The sequence below is a fragment of the Chelonoidis abingdonii genome, chromosome 11, assembly GCF_003597395.2.
Source record: "Chelonoidis abingdonii isolate Lonesome George chromosome 11, CheloAbing_2.0, whole genome shotgun sequence".
NCBI classification, from domain to species: domain Eukaryota; kingdom Metazoa; phylum Chordata; order Testudines; family Testudinidae; genus Chelonoidis; species Chelonoidis abingdonii.
The window spans coordinates 40809335-40826276 of record NC_133779.1 but is presented as its reverse complement, the minus strand read 5'-3'; the positions used below and the strand labels follow the sequence as shown (position 1 = coordinate 40826276).

The window sequence follows — 16942 nt, the reverse complement described above, 5'->3', positions numbered from 1 at the left end:
GTGAACCTCTGCACACTCATCCCTGGGCAGCGCCACTACCGCTCAAGATTTAGGAGTAAGCCCCAGGCTGCCGTCGCACTGGAAAGAGAAATGGAGCTGTAAACCCCACCTGGTTACTACACTAGTAACCAGAACGGATGCAGGCAGCCGCTCTCCTGTAATACTCACCCCCCAACACGTGGAGCCCCTGCCAGGGCCAGCCGGCTAGTAGAATCCGCTGCTAGCAGCACCTCCTCTTCCTCTTGGCTGCTTATCCACGTGGCCCAGAAGAGTACGTAGCACAAGACATCGTTCCCCTGCTGCAAGCAGCAACTCCTTAAAACCCATCTCGATCCCTCCCGTGGCGTCTCCCAACCCCCCAGCCAATCCCTGTTCTTGTGCCATGTGCATTGACCCCTTCTACCAATGGTGCCCCAGGTCACAGACCTGGCCCATCATTGCCCGGAAACTCGACCCTCTCTACCCCCAGCTGCTCCATATGTCCCGGCACCCAGCAAGAGCCTCCAGCTGCAAGGCTGGAGCTAATTAAGAGCTCCCTTGTGTTTAGGGGGTAGCTAGTAATGGGCTAAAGTGTGCTGGCCTCGGTGCGCATGCTCTGTGGAGTGACGCCGCGACTCCATGTGTAAGAAGCGCATTATTTGGCAAGGGGAGCAGCAGCGGAGAGGATCAGAGAGGGATCCCCGGCTGCACAAAAAGCTCGGGGTGCTAGTTATTTAATCCTGGAAAAGGGGTCTATATCGTGCGGATCTGTGGGGAGCTACGTGGTAGTGCCTCTGACTGTAAGTTCACTGATTCAAAGTTCTTATGGGGGTTATTTTGGGGGGAGGAGGGAATAGAAGTTATTTGTAAAAGGAAATTGGCATGGATGCCCCTCCTTTTGCTTTTAGGGAATTGGAAAGAGTGTTCCCCAAATATAAAGATGCTAAAGCCAGCCCTCGTTAACCTGAGGAAAGTGCAAAGTCTTGTCTGGCTGCTAGAATTTAACTGTATTTCTGCCTTGGATTTTTTTTTTTAATTTATACCTCTGGAAAGGAAATAGTTTTGTACCTTTACTTGTGGGGGCCATGAAAGAGAAACCAAGGAGTTGCAATTCTAGGGTGCATGAAAAGTTTCCACTGTATGATTCGCTCCAAAATTCCAGGCAGGAAGAGAGTCTTAAAATGCGGTTGGTTTGGGTGCAAATCATGGGGTTTTTTTGGGCTTTTTAAAGAGCCTTTAAAGCATTTGTTTCGGAAAGTTACTACAAGCTTTCAACCCTGCCTCCTTCCTCTTCCTCCTCCTCCTCTTCCACCATCACACGCTCACACACTCCCTCCCGGCTTGGAAAGAGCCTGTAGTGGAGTTGGATGTAGGGGGAAGCCCATTCCCTTGAACGGCGCGATTTTAAAATGGTCCGGCTCAGATCTGCCTCTTCTGTTGGAGGGTGGGTAGCATATTTTGCGCGGGGGTGGTGTGCTGAAGGGAGTGGGGGGTGTAGTTAGAGAAGTGGGGTGCGTTTCAGTTTGAGGTCTTTTGGGGGCTTAGTAGCGGGGGGCTGTTTTGTCTCTCCTCCTATCTTGGGAGAAGTGTAGCATACGCTCCTTAGAGGGTGGGCAGTGGTTTTCAGGGTGGGGAAGGTGTGCTGAGGGGGAGGCGAGTGGACATATTTGTGTGTCTTGGTTGAGCCCCAGTCGTGGCACTTAACCCGGCTGGCAGCCAGACTGAATCTCGTGTCAGAATAAGAGTCCCCCCTCTTTTTTTTTTTTTTTTTTTTTTTTCTTCCCCTCCCCTTGCCTTGTTTCACTCGACTGTCCTTCCTGCTTCTAAAGGTGTAGCCGGCAAAAGGGTGGAAAGGCTTATGCCTGCAGTTTAGACATTGGTGCCAAAGGTCCCCCTTCCTGGCTATAAACCCTCCCCCTTGGGGTGGGTTTTTCAGTTTAATTTGCTGATCAAGGCAATCTCTATTGATTTTTCTGCCTATGATGGATCAGCAATGACTAGACAGATCTACAGCTGCTGCTTTTTTTTAATTTAAATAGGCTTATTGCCTAGATGTCTGCATTGGTCATTTCATTATGTAAAGGATAGTGAAAGTGTGGGGGATCCTTATACACTAAATTTTAAAGGGGATTTTTCCCTGAACCCTCCTTATTTATAACTGCTCTAAATTTTATTAATTATGGAAAGGTGTGCTGTGGAGAATGGGATGTACTTGGAAGGCTAGTACTTAATGTTTGACTTTGAAGATGTAACATTAAGTTTTTCTGAGGCATTATTATCCCTGTTTTTATATATGGAGAAACTGAGGTATAGAGACTAAGTCATTTGCCCAAAACCACTGAAGTAGTCTCTGTTGTGTGTCCCCTAGTACTGTTCATTAGGTGGTTATCTTTTTATGTCTTCCCCCCTCCCCCTTTAATCAGATCAGACCTAGATCCATATATGCATGCTAAGTCTGTGGCCTTCAGACTCTCATAAGAGAGTCGAGTGAGTCACTTAAGTTTTACTTTCTCTTGTGTTTTTTCCCAGCTACCCTTGCCCTTTCCATTTTTATGTTCCATACAGTAGACTTCCATTTCCTAAGTCAGAGGTTCTCAGACTGGTCCATTGATCAAGATTAAATGTGCACATGGTGCTAGTTCTTGTTTCCAGCTGCTTCTACAGGTGTTTAGGCTCTTAGATGCAAAGGACAGTGAGGCCTATAAATGCAGCTGGAAGTGAGACAGCAGCTTTGCTGCCTCTACTGGAGACCACTGCTGCACAGGAAGAGAGGAAGTGAGCTACCCTTGGGGACAAGAGAGACACCAATGAGGTTGGAGTTACCAGCCATCAGTAGGAGAAGAGAGTGAAGTGTCTGGGGGAGAAGAAGATTCCATGCACATGCTTCCCTGCCACTTGGAAAGAGGAGGGGCAGGAAACTGGGAAGCATATGCAGTTGGAAAAAAGGACCAGGTGGCAGAGAAGCACATGCAGGGGAGGGAGAAAAAGAACAACATAACAGATGGGAAGGGAGAGAACCCCCCACCCCCAAGTTAGTATATTAATGGCAGATGAAAAACACTAAATACTTCTAGAATATTGCTTTTACATGGAAACAAATGCTCTAGTTGGCACAGGGGTGTTGTCACCATGAATGAGCAGTCCAGGAGACCAACTTTTTATTAAGAAATGGTACGTAATATAAATGTGGGAGTCCCTGCTGTAGTTTTTGTGGAAGTGGCGCCACAGTGACACCTTCTGGCATGAAAGGCAGAGAAAATACAGACAAGCCAAGTTGCAGTACAGTACACACTATCCTGGGACTAACACGGCTACAACACCACTGCATGCATGTTACAGTATGAGGAGTGACTGTACTAAGTGTTGTTATCAGTGTGACAGCTTGGTGGGGGGGGGGAAATTTGCTCATGCTTGCTATCTTCTCTCCAGCATAAGACTCAAATGTTTAGTTATCGCAGGTTATGATATATATGGCTACAGGGAATTAAATATACCTGAATGATATTTTATAATGCTGCTATTTAGTACTTGTATACCATTCTTCATGTGTAAATCTCAAAGCACTTCATAAACATTTGCAGATCAAGAAACCCTGAAATTAAGTGATTTGCCAGGATCACACAAGAAGTCAGTGGCAGGGGTAGGACTAGAACCCAGCTCTTCTGATTTCCAGACTTCTATTTTGGTCTTTAGACTACGGGCTGTACTCTGAGTTATGTATTGAGAACCGGGAAGACTGGATGCCTTAGTATATGATAGTCAACTTGTGATGCTCAAGTCACGTGAGACTCTTTGTGGCTGGTAGCTATGAGGTGGCGTAGGATGGGAAGAGAGGGGGAAAACCCTCTCCCTCCTAGCATTTGAGAATAGAGAGTAAGAAAAGAACTTTGCAACACAAGCCTATGTTATGATGTTACATCAACGCGTAATGATACTCCATTATTTGCTAAACATCACAATTATTAAGTTTGCGGATGATACCAAACTGGGAGGAATTTCAACTGATTTGGAGGATAGGGTCATAATTCAAAATGATCTGGACAAATTGAGAAATGGTCTGAGGTAAACAGGATGAAGTTTAACAAAGACAAATGCAAAGTGCTCCACTTAGGAAGGAACAATCAGCTTCAACACATATTGAATGGGAAGAGACTGTCTAGGAAGAGTACGGCAGAAAGGGATCTAGGGTTTATAGTGGACACAAGAGCTAAATGAAGTCAACAGCGTGATACTGTTGCAAAAAAAGCAAACATGATTCTGGGGTGCATTAACAGGTATGTTGTGAGCAAGACACGAGAAGTCATTCTTTCTGCTCTACTCTTCACTGGTTAGGCCTCAGCTGGAGTATGTGTCCAGTTTTGGGCACCGCATTTCAAGAAAGATGTGGAGAAATTGGAGGGGGTCCAGAGAAAGAGCAACAAGAATGATAAAGGTCTTTGAGAAACATGACCTATGAAGAAGGTGAAAGAATTGGGTTTGTTTAGCTTGGAAAAGAGAAGACTGAGAGCGGATGTGATAGCAGTTTTCAGGTACTAAAAGAGTGTCATAAGGAGGAGGAGAAAAAACTTGTACATCTTAGCCTCTAAGGATAGAACAAGAAGCAATGGGCTTAAACTGAGAAGGGAGGTTTACGTTGGACATTAGGAAAAGTTTAACTGTCAGGGTGATTAACATTGGAATAGATTGCCTAGGGAGGTTGTAGAATCTCCATCTCTGGAGATAAAATTTAAGAGTAGATTAGATAAATGTCTATCCAGGTGGTCTAGACAGTATTGGTCTGCCATGAGGGCAGGGGACTGGACTAGATGACCTCTCGAGGTCCCTTCAGTCCTAGAATCTATGAATCAGTGCAGCTATTTTGTGGCTCTCTGTGACATCCTTTAGTGATCTGCAGTGTTTCTCTGGTGATTACCACTGATCTAATTTTGGCATCTCCTCAAAGTAGTTGGTTCAAATCCAGCTAACACTGGTAATAGTTGAATATGGTTATCATTTAATGGCCCTGAGTCCTATATGAACTGAGTTGATAGCTGAAAATCACTTCTCAGTGGACAACCATATATGTAACAACTGGCACATTTGCTGATTTCATCATATAGACCGGAGTTCTCAAACTTTATTGCACCGCATCCCCCTTCTGACAACCAAAATTACTACATGACCCTGGGAAGGGGAGTCTTGGGCTTTGGCCCCAGGCGGCAGGGCTTGGGCTTCAGCCTGGGCCCTAAGCAAGTCTAAGTCTAAGCACTGGTGATCCCATAAAAATGGGGTTGGGACTCACTTTTGGGACCTGGCCCACAGTTTGAGAACCTCTGATTATAGACTAAATGAGTGGATTGTGACAGTTGAGCTGTTTTTCATCTGGAGTCTTTATAGTGAGATTAGATCGCTTACAATATATGCTTTTAATTCAGCTGAATATTTGTAGTGGTCCCTTCAGAATCTCTGAATCCTCCAGTTCATCCCTTCCTTCATGGTCTGTGGGGGGGGGACACGGACAGGGTTGCCTACATTGCAGCATGCTCATAATACTTGCAGCTCTACATTAAGACCAAATTTCATGCTCCAGGCCTTTAGCCAGTCACCTACAGGGGTGAGGAAGGATGCCTCCCTAGACACATGTGATAAGATGTATTCTGGTGGTTATGGGCCAGTGCTCTGACATGGCATAGAGCAGGGGTAGGCAACCTATGGCACGCATGCCAAAGGTGGCACGTGAGCTGATTTTCAGTGGCACTCACACTACCCAGGTCCTGGCCACTGGTCTGGGCGGCTCTGCGTTTTAATTTAATTTGAAATGAAGCTTCTTAAATATTTTAAAAACCTTATTTACTTTACATACAACAATAATATAGTTATATATTATAGACTTTTTTAATAGAGACCTTCTAAAAATGTTAAAATGTATTACTGGCACACACAACCTTAAATTAGAGTGAATAAATGAAGACTCGGCGCACCACTTTGGAAAGGTTGCTGACCCCTGAGATAGAGAATCCTCTTTCTTAAATACTAGGCTGTTGTGTCTTGCTCATATGATCAGGTCAAAATGATCCCCAGATTTGGGGTTAGGAAGGAATTTTCTCCTAGGTCAGATTGTCAGAGACCTTGGTATTTTTGTTCGTTTTTTTTTTTCCTAGGAGGTGATCCATTCCCTGTCTCTCCAAATCAGTTCCCTGCCGTTTCAGGGGCCTCAGGCTTTGGTGATACCTAGCTCTCCTCTGTTCTCTGCCTGTGGCACACAGTAGCTTAGTCTCCTACGGACTGAATGCTTAGTTTAACTAAATCATTGGGCCCAATATAGTGGTATCTGAGTGAAATTTAATGGCTGGTGATATTTACAGGCGGTAAGACTAGATGATCTAATAGTTAGAGGGTCTACCATCTCCCAAGGTAGACCCTCTAAGCTAGAATTCATATAAATGGGCAGGGCAGTATGGGGGCTTTCAATGCACTAATTGTGCTATACCTGTTTTGTGGATACATTTTAAGAACTTGTGTCCGTTAATGGTACCTTTCAGCAGTGCTGAAAACACCTTTGAAGAAAATTAAAATGAAGCAGAAAATTGTAAGTGGAACTTGTTAATTGTGACAATTAAAATACTACAAATGTGGTGAGCCCAGATTTGAGAACTTAGTTGTTTAAATTATGGCACATTGTGCCTTCTGAAACGGTGTCCATGTTGTGAAGTCCCCAAGGCAGTTGCTAAGCAACTGGAAGAGTCCTCGGTGACTCCCTCTTGAGAAATTTAGAAGTCAGGCTGAGACAACAGGGTGGCTGTGTCGAACACAGTTTAATTTTACTTCATGGGTAGGTCAGTGTCAGTTTTTGTGTGTGTTTAACTTGCCATTGGAAAACATCACCGCTTCCTATGTGTAGATCCAGTGGAGAACATTATGGTAGTTTTATATCTTGTTTTGTGGTGCAGAAAACATATTTGTAGGGATATTGAATCTGTTTATTGGGGGCATGTTAGTGAATAATTTTTATTTCACTTATGCATGTTAAGAGACTTGTTCATGAGCACATTTTGTCTAATTTAGAAATCAAAATAACTAAAAACTTAATATATTTATAAATGAGATCCTGTCCCAGGTGTTGGATACTTTTTTAATGCTTATGTAACACATCCATCTGAGAAACAATATGCTTACTTTTCTAATATTGCACAAGATGTTATAGCTGGGGCTTTTATAACTGTTTTTGTGAGTAGGGTTACAAATTCTCTGGGGTATTTATATGGCATACTAGATACTCATCCCTGTAAATCTTTTCTATATAGATACCTTCAAGTACAGGCTTCATATAAAACCCATATAATTATATAAATCCCATAACAAAAAAGCATTTATGTTAAAGTAAGACAAAAGAGTTTGACTGCATATAGTATCTTTCAAACAAGGATCTCAATGTGCTTTTATTAGGTAATATTAAAAGTTGAATAAATGGTGATTGTGAAACTGTTTGGTGGCAGGGGCTTTTGGGGGCAGGGTCCGTATTGGGGTGAGAGTTGGTCATTAATTAAAAAAAAAAAAAAATTGGGTACTTGTGAATTCTTGGTGTGATGGAACTAATATTTATAAAGAGGCCCAAACATTTTCTCTCTGTTCACAAAGCCAAAATTAGCGCTGTTGCTCCTACCTTTATGAAGAGAGTAGATTTGCTTTTAAAGTTGGGGTTGGGATTCCACCAACCCTTGGTTTTTATATAATGCCTTTCATATTTGAGGTATCAGTGTTTTGTGAGACCAGTGTGGAAAGCGTAATATAGTAGCTCCCTCACAGTATTAGATATTAGAAAGTCGAGTGAAGAAATGTTGCCCTCATCCCCTTCAAATCAGCACCCTGTTATCTTTAACTTACATCTGTACGCTGTTGGAAATAGACAATCTGCCTTTTAAACAAGACATTAAACTGGAGTCTAACAGTGACGCAGCTCACCGTCCCCCAATAATGTTGCACCTCTTCACCAACATTGAAAATGAGTGCATGTCCTTGCTAGAGACTTGATCCTGTAACCTTCCTGATACAAAAGCACAGTTAACTTTGCCCTAGTATAGTGTTAAATATTTGAGACTACATTCTGTTGATGTGCAACTGTAACTGTCTTAATTTTAACAGGAGTTATGTTTTCCTCAGTACTTGTTTGTACAATAACTGGTACACCAGATAACACATGATGATTTGAATGTATTCTCAGTAAAATACAAGTTTTGTTTGTTCCACCATGCCACACCTACTATATAATAAATAAAATGCTGTGTTAAGAATGTTACTTAGTTTCAAAGTCAAGCACTTGAAAGCTGGGAAATGACAAGAGTGTTAGGTTGTGTGTACAACCTTAATTCTGCTCCCTTATGGAAATGTGTTGTGATACAGTCTTTAATTACAAGATCCCATACCAGTTTTTTCCACAGGACCCCTGCCTCATTCAGTGCATAGGGTGAACCATGCTCAGGGAATGAGGTAGCTATTCAGTATTTTTATCCTCATCATTCAACTGGCGGTCTCTTCTTATTTACTGCATGCCATCCAGCACCTGCAATGAATACATAGTAATTCATTTTGTCTTTGGTCTTTTCTAGGGCACTTATTGCTACAATATCTGAATGCCTCACAAACATTAGTATTAACCGTATGAGTTAAGAGTATTATCCCCAATTTTCTGATGGGGAAACTGCGAGAGATGGCCTGAGACCACTTAGTGACTCAGTAGCAGGGCCAGGATTAGAATTTAGGAACTCATGACTCCTATTCCTATGCTTGTTCCACTAGACCATGCTGCCTTGCTACTAGAGGTGCTGTGGCTCACAGCTCCCATTGACTTCAGTTGCAGTTGTCCGAGCTCTACACTTCTGCATATCAGGCCCCAGGTGTCTCAAGTGGAATAAAGGAAAAAAGTAAAAACAAATGTTATGTGCAACCATACAAACAGTCGTTCCCCCCTCCCCCCAATCATACATCTTCTTCAGTAGGGTTCGAACACCAAACCTTCTGCAATGTAGGACAAACTAGCTGACAGTGAAAGATAACTGTTATCTGGTGTGTATAATGATCCATATGTAGGGTACAGGGGGTAATTGGAGGTGAGGGCACAGCAGGGCCGCCCAGAGGATTCAGGGGGTCTGGGGTCTTTGGCAGCGGGTCCCAGAGCGGAACGACCCCCCCCCCCGCGGGTCTTTCCACTCCCAGGACACCCACGGCCGAATTGCCTTGGAAAGATGCTCCAGGGCCCAGGCCCTTGAGAGTTTTCTGGGCCCCTGGAGCGAGTGAAGGACCCCACTCCAGGGGCCCTGAAAAACTCATGGGGGCCCCCTGTGGGGCCTGGAGCAAATTGTCCCACTTGCTTCCCCTCTGGGTGGCCGTGGAGCACAGCCTGTAGTTCCTTCCCTCACCCTCTCCAGCCTCCTCAGAAGAGGGTGCGAGGAAACTCCTTCCCCATGTCATGTCTTCTGGGGGCAGGTAGGAGAAATGGACCAGGGGGAGGAGCAAATGGAACATGGCTGTGCCTTTCTCTGCTTCCTTCACCCCTCAGGAGAAGCTTTCTGCTTACCTGGTTCCCAGTGCAGGCATTGTTGCTGCTGCCCCTGCTTGGTGGCTATATGGGCCCAGCTTAGAATTAGAATGTAAAATGCGGTTATTTTGGCATTCTGCAAACTTGTTTTTTCTCTGTCATCTCAAAGCAACAAAGGAATGGTGACAAGTTCAGAAAGTTTATTTCTTGACTAAACCTGAATGAAAGCATGGGATAAGGAAGTAAAACGTTCTCTTGCTCGGCGCTTTACTCTACCGAATGCTCTATCTGGCGCGGCTCCCTGCAATACATATGAATCCGCGTTAACTCAGGGTGGGCAACTAGACGCCTGCGGATCCTCTTGCCCAGGCCCTGGAGCTCCTGGCTGGGAGGTAAGCCTTGCGCCTTGCCGCTGGGCCCCTCCCTCGCAAGCTGCACCCGCGCGCGCCGGCCCAGATGTGGGTGGCCGAGTGTTAGTGCATGCTGCAGAGCCTCCAGCCTGACGGTGCGCGTCAGGCGTGGCTGCCAGCCAGGCAGCACGGCTGTAGCACCAAACCAGCCACCGGTCTCTCCAGCAGTGCCTAGGGGCAGGGAGGCTGGATAGGGCAGGGGGAGTCGGGTAGTGATAGGGCGGGCAGTCAGAGGGCAGGGAGCAGGGCTGGTGAATGCTGCAGGAAGTTCCCGCCGGGCATCCAGGAAGGGGGTAGCGAGGGCAGCGGGGTGGATGTGGTGGGGGTGGACAAGGAGTGGGGGGGATAGGGCCAGGATCCCAGGGGAACCATCAGGGAATGGGGAGGAGGTGGGCGGGCCATGCCTTGCTGTTTTTGGGAGGCACAGCCTCCCCTACCTGGCCCTCCATACAATTTCCAAAACCTGATGCAGCCCTCAGGCCAAAAAGTTTGCCTGCCCCTGTGTTAAACCATTCTCCTCTCTCCCCCCTCCACATCCTCCCCAAAGGCGTTGGAATTTTTCTCTAATGGAGAGTGTTAGACAACCTGAATATAGGCCTTGGTACTTGCTTTCCCCAGATAATGAAAAAACGACAATCCTAGAGGATGTCAAAAAATGACTGGTTTATGCATTAGCTTAGAACAGGACTGTTAACTTGGAAATCTGGGTTCTCTTGCAGGCTTTGCCGCTGACTTGCTATATAACCTTAGACAAGCTGCTTAAACCTCTCCATGCCTTGGTTAACTTGTCTGTAAAATGGGGATGATGGTACCTACTTATCTCTGTAAAATACTTTGGGTGTTACAAATGACAGGTAGCACAGAAGTGCAAAGTACTGTTTGGAACAAAAATTCCACCTAGTACTAATTTTTTTCTTTTTTAAATTGATTTTATAAAAGTGTGGGTAACTAATCTTTGTTGTGCCAGCATGCATACGCTTCCTGTGATCCACTAGATTAGGGGTCGGCAACCTTTCCAAAGTGGTGTGCCAAGTCTTCATTTATTCACTCCAATTTAAGGTTTCGCGTGCCATAAAATACATTTTAACATTTTTAGAAGGTCTTTCTATAAGTCTATAATTTATAACTGAACTATTGTTGTCTGTAAAGTAAATAAATGTTTAAGAAACTTAATTTAAAATTAAATTAAAATGCAGAGCCCCCTGGACCACTGGCCAGTACCCAGGCAGATTGAGTGCCACTGAAAATCAGCTCACATGCCACCTTTGGCATGCGTGCCATAGGTTGCCTACCCCTACACTAGATCATTATTTTTCTAGTAATCATTACTAATATAGTTTGTTTCCTGTTTACAGATTTTAATGAATTTACCTCATAAGCTGATATGTTCATTTATAGTTTTAGGAAATGCAAATTCTTGAAGGGCCTAGAGGAGAAAGGCATAACAAAAAAACAATGACTGGAAGTTTTAAAGCCTGACAAACTCAAATCAGAAACAAGGTGCATGTTTTTAGCAGGGAGCGTGATTAACAATTGGAACAGACTACCAAAGAAAGTGGTCCATGTACCATGTCTTGTATCCAGTCTTGATCTGAAAGCTCTTTCTAGAATATATCCTTTTAATCATACATAAGTTTTAGTGCTCAGTACTGGGGTAACTGAAATTCTGTGGCCCGTGTAGGTCTGACTAGATGATTTAATGGTTTCTTTTGGCCTCAAAACCTATGAATCTGTGTGTGTTGGGGTTTTTTTTTTTTTTTTGTTCTTGTTGCTATTACTACAAAAGAAGTAATCTGTCCAGAAATCTGTTTCATTATTTAAAAAGTCTTGCTGATTGGTTAGACAGTCTTGGCTGTTCCCTTATTTAAAGACAACAGAATTAACATTTTCCATCACTGCAGGTCTACAGGCTTAAAATAGTGTGTGTTCAGTCATAATTGTCTACAAACATGTAGAGGGACAGAAAAGATAAACAACTAGTCTGTGTTTGAACAAGAATTCCAGATACAGATGCGCTAGTTGTCTGTCTCCCCCCTTTGCAACTTTTCCTTGCACAGGCCCAGGTGAGACTTTGTCACTTTTTCTGGGTAGTGTTCAGAGAAGGTTGCTTCACTGCATTATCCTTTGAATTTTTTTCTTTTGGGGGGAATGTATGTATCCTTCCAGCTGATGTGGGGCTTAAGCATTTCATACTGAACTGAAGCTATGCTTTTTCTGTACTTGGAAGAGGATGATTTTATAGTAATTGTTAAATTAATAATTGTTAAATGGAGGCAACTAATGGATTACATTGTTGATCTGGAGATGGTCTACTGAGGGATCCGTTATTCCTTCCAGAATGAAAAACAGCAGTCTATAGACACCTGGGGTCTTGCGTCCTTGTTGATGCTCTGAGGCTCATCCCCTGACTTAGGGCTTGTCTACATGGAAATGTGAACCAAAATAACTAATTCATTTTAAAGTCATGCCTAATTTTAGTTCTGCTTAGTCATTGTAGACAAGCCCTTGGAGATACTGCCTCATTATACAATTCTTGTGGCTGGGAGGGACACTGAAGCCCACCAGTTAACCAGAGGCATCCATGAAGGGTGTGCTCTGTTTGCGTCACTCCATCTCTAACGGCTCAGATATGGGGTTGGAGTTGAGAATTAAATGAAGGCCTACAAACTGAGCTTTGTTTTTCTTCATGATTGGGCTGAGCCCTATCTCTCTGTGGACTTTTACCATGCAGATTATTTTTTTGTCTTAATTTTAGCTAGAAACACTGGATTTTTTATTTTTTTTTTTTAAGAGGACCACCTTATTGAGTTTAAATACCTTTTAAGAAGTAAGGCTGTACAGTACTGTTTCCCCCTTTTTTTTTTTTCTTCACCAGAGTGAAAACTGTCTAGCACCAATTAACTACCGAAATAAATCTAGAGAGTGCTGGAGGGAAGTCTAGAAATGTCTGTATTTTAAACTAATTTTCCCAAGAAGAAAATCAATGATCTTAGTTTTTCATTCCCTAATAGAGCTAACTGTTGAGTAACTTTTGTAGAACCACTTGCCTCAGAAATTTGTGGGATCAGAGTACTTCAGAGACTGTGTGTGTGTGTGTGTTTAGCACACCACAAGATTAAAATGACAGCTATGATCACTGTTCTTACAGCACTTCCAAACAAGGATATTTTAAATATGATAGGATGTATTTGTGCACACAAATATTGTCTTTGACTAGAGATCAGTTATAGTGAGTGCACAGTAACTTTTCCTTTATTTAGTGTGGATAATTGTGAGGAGAAGTGAATTGTTGTATTTTTTTCACTTAAGTAATTGGCTACATTGTAGCTTACCTGTGGAGGGAGGGGGGGACTGCTTATGATGTCACCAGCAGTATTGAAATTGCCTTTCAGACCTGACTTGGAGAAGGAGCCAAAAGACAGGTACAAATATTAATTCCTCAGTACTCACAATGCCTGTAGGAGTTAGCTTTCAGTAATAAATCTGGGGAGGGCTTCATGAAAGAGATTTAATTGGGTGATGTCTGGTTATTTTAATTTACTCTTGCTGACTTCAATCTCAATGTGATGTGAGCCGCCAATATTTTCATGAACACCATTGTTATATGTGCATCAGAAAACGGAATGGATCGGTTACTGACAATGGTCATCAGCACCTGCTTTTCCCTCAACCAATATTGACAATGGGTTACCCATTAATGTAGGTGGGACTAAACCACATCAGCACCATCGCAGAATCCTGTTGAAAACAGTGCTGTCCCATCTGCACTAGCAGTTAAGTCACTTTCTATGCTGTGTCATCATCGGAAGGTCAATTTCCTTGTCTAGTATGTGTTGTCAATACTGAGGACTTCCAAAGTCTTTATGGAGACCAGAATATGATCTGCATCATTTGGTCTCTTGCCAATGATTATTCACACAGCCTCAATATAAAAATGAGTAATTTCATCACTATACAGTCATGTTGCAAACTAACATGGATAAATCTATAGGTCATTGCAGAAAGTCACATGACTGACTGGCTTTAAGACACTTCCTAGAATTAGAGGAGGAAGTAAACCAAAAGCTTTCATGTTTTAATAGTTTCACAGCAAATCATATCTTGGACTGAACTGTGAACCACACAAATGTGTGTATGTATCAGATATATACGTACGTACATACACATGGGAACCACCTATGACATTAGTATAAAATATAACTCAGCAATTCTTATCTTTCATTTTCATCAGATAGTTAGTAAAAGATTATATATCTGGCTAAGGTGGATACAGTATTAGGTTGGCACTCTGTGTAGAATTCTATTTGACATAGACTTTCCATTTCACTTGTTCGTTTTTTCTGTTTTTAATAGCTGATTAATGTCCACTGAGATGAATATGCTGTACCAACAGTAGGTCTTGGGTGACTTAGGCACATTTTATTTATTCTTTAGATTTCAAACATCATGTTATTGGATGTCCAAAAATATTAATTATTGCATTATTCTGTTTCTCCTTAGGACTCTGGCCTTAGATTTGATTGTGAGAGTGCATGGGAAGGAAGTATTTTTCCTTCACCTGTCTTCCAAAAATTGTGACGAAACCTCTACTTACCTGATAATCAGATTTAACTTCTCAGCTGGTTAACAAAGTAAGATGTCCTCCTCATTTACCCCCCCCCACCAAAACCCCAAAATCTAAATTCTCTATGTACGCATTCTCTTTAAATGCATCTATTTGAAAGTAGTTTACATTGGTAAATTGGTTTCTAATTATCTTGCTCTTCTGTTGTTGATTAGAAACCTGCACTAGATGAGTGGACAGCCTCATCTCAGGTCTCCCATGTATATTCTTCACTAGACACCAGCTAGGAGGAGGTGTGGAAGATGTTCTGTGGGTGACACCCTTTCCTCTTGGGCCACATCTGTTCTAGAGAAAAAGTGTAACTTTTAACACATTAGCTGCACGAATGTAACCTGAGGAAAACCCCAGGGGGAACTTAGTTTACATCAACCAACTAATGTGTTAAGTTATAGCTTTCCTTATTACCCTAGGATTTTAACATGTCGTCTTTAGTTAAAAAAAGGAAGCAATGCACATTAACAAGTCCTCGAAGACAAACAGTACCACAACTGGACTTCAGTGGCTTAAGAAGGTGGAATTCCTGAGGTTGCTTCCTTAACAAACACTTCTGGAAACGAAGGGCGTCAACAAGTGGATGACTTGTTTTTTCAGTATTTGAAAAACACAATTTGTGTAATTAATGGTTCCAAAGCTGAGCAACTGCTAATCATCCATGTCAACATCAGCTGAAAACTGCTGTTCTCATTAAAACTTTAGTATCTGTAACTGTGCATGAGACAAATTAAAATTTTTGTTCTCATTTACAGGACAGGATGACCCTCAGTCCAAATAGTTTGTAACTAGCGAGACAGACAGAGTGGTCTATGCAAGGATACTCTTGGATATCTATTTGCTACAGTGAGATGTGCACTATAAACCTTCTACTTATTTCCTTTAGTGGAATAGGGAATAAGCAAGAAGTCTCTCTTCCCTACCCCCCTCCCCAATTTGATTCTCCATAATATTCCAAAGATCTCCTTACAGAATGATACACTGTACCTTGCAAATGGTTTGGAAGACTTTAGTACAGTCTCTCAACTTCACAAGTCAGATATTTGGGATGAGAGAGAAGGTATATGGTGTACTCTGGAATGGTCTTGTCTATGCATGCATTTTATAACCTGAATGCAACTTGCAGGTAGAAAAGCTTCTGCAGGACTTTGTCAGAGTCTGAAAGAGGTAAAGGTTTTTGCATGTTACATCTCTAAGTCAGCAAAGAATACTATCTTCTGACTCTTGGGGTCATGTATTTCACTGTAGCATAAGGAAGCTGAGTTCAGAGAAAAGAAGAGCAGTGGGTGATTAATTTTTTCTTTACATATACTTTCAAAATAGTTTCTTTTTCAGTAGTTTATGGATAAGGCATTTGAAACTTTTCTCTCTAGCTCTGCACTGTCTCATGATAATTAATAAAAATTCTCTATAGTTGTATCACAATTTTGGTCAACAAATGTATCATCACTAATTGGAGATGATGGCTTAGTAAGCGGGCCAAACAACAAGGTTCATGAAGCCCCTTCACCACCTAGAGCCACACGTTTGAATCCCAGCAGTTGAAGTAGGTGTGCTAGTTGGTAGATGGAGTTAAACTACATGGATCACTGCTCAAGGAGTTCTGGGAAGGGCATCTCTGATAGTAGATGTTGAGATACTTTGACAGTTCTGACCACATAACTAGACTAAAGATTCTTAAAAAAAACAAGATTCTGTCTGTCTTGTATGTACATTAATGGTCTTCTAGGACTCTTCATCACAGTATAGTTTTGCCCTAACCTCCTGATCACAGTACCTCTTTCCAAGAACATATGTGCTTTGTAATTATGTCTTATCTGGTTGTTGTCTGCCACCCCAGAAATGGTTGCTTTTTTGTGTTTGGGTAAACTGCTTACTGTAAAACCACATTTTGTGATGTGTTTGGGATCCTATGGAATTAAAGTGGTTTGCAGAAATAAGATGATGGAAAGTTAGAGTACAATCTGTATTGATCTTTAGCAGTGAGAAAAGATAGCGATGGATGGATGGATGGGGTGTTTGTGTATTGCTATATCAAGTTCTATACAAGTGTCAAAATAACATTGCTGGCTCAAGGAACCAGTGACCATCTGAAAGCTTGAAATCCTGTATTTCAAATGGTATAAAATATTTCTCTATTCCCTTGAAGGTAAAAGTTCATGCATCCCTTGACTGCACCACAGTCCCTACAACTGGTGGAGAATTGTAGATCCTAAACAGCCAGTACAGATGAAGCCTAACAGCTAAAGAACTTATTTTTTTTCCAGTAATGATTAGTTGTCTAGTGTAGATGGGGCTTTAGAGTCATCTCTTGCAGAAGGAAATCTAATCAGTTGGTTAAACCTCACATTCTGTTTCATGGTTGATACAGGCTGCCACAAACTACTGATAAATGATCAGATGTGTTCAGTTCACTGGATTACT

At 42.4% G+C, this 16942-nt stretch overlaps 1 protein-coding gene across 2 annotated transcripts in view; it reads left to right on the top strand.

The window, feature by feature from the left end:
- Positions 1–257: 257 nt before the first annotated feature.
- Positions 258–16942, top strand: part of GATAD2A (GATA zinc finger domain containing 2A) — a 93486-nt gene continuing 76801 nt past the window's right edge. For both annotated transcript variants that reach the window (XM_032798800.2, XM_075070938.1), the window contains exon 1: positions 258–779. The gene's annotated coding sequence lies outside the window, so the exon portion shown is untranslated. The remainder of the gene's footprint in view (positions 780–16942) is intronic.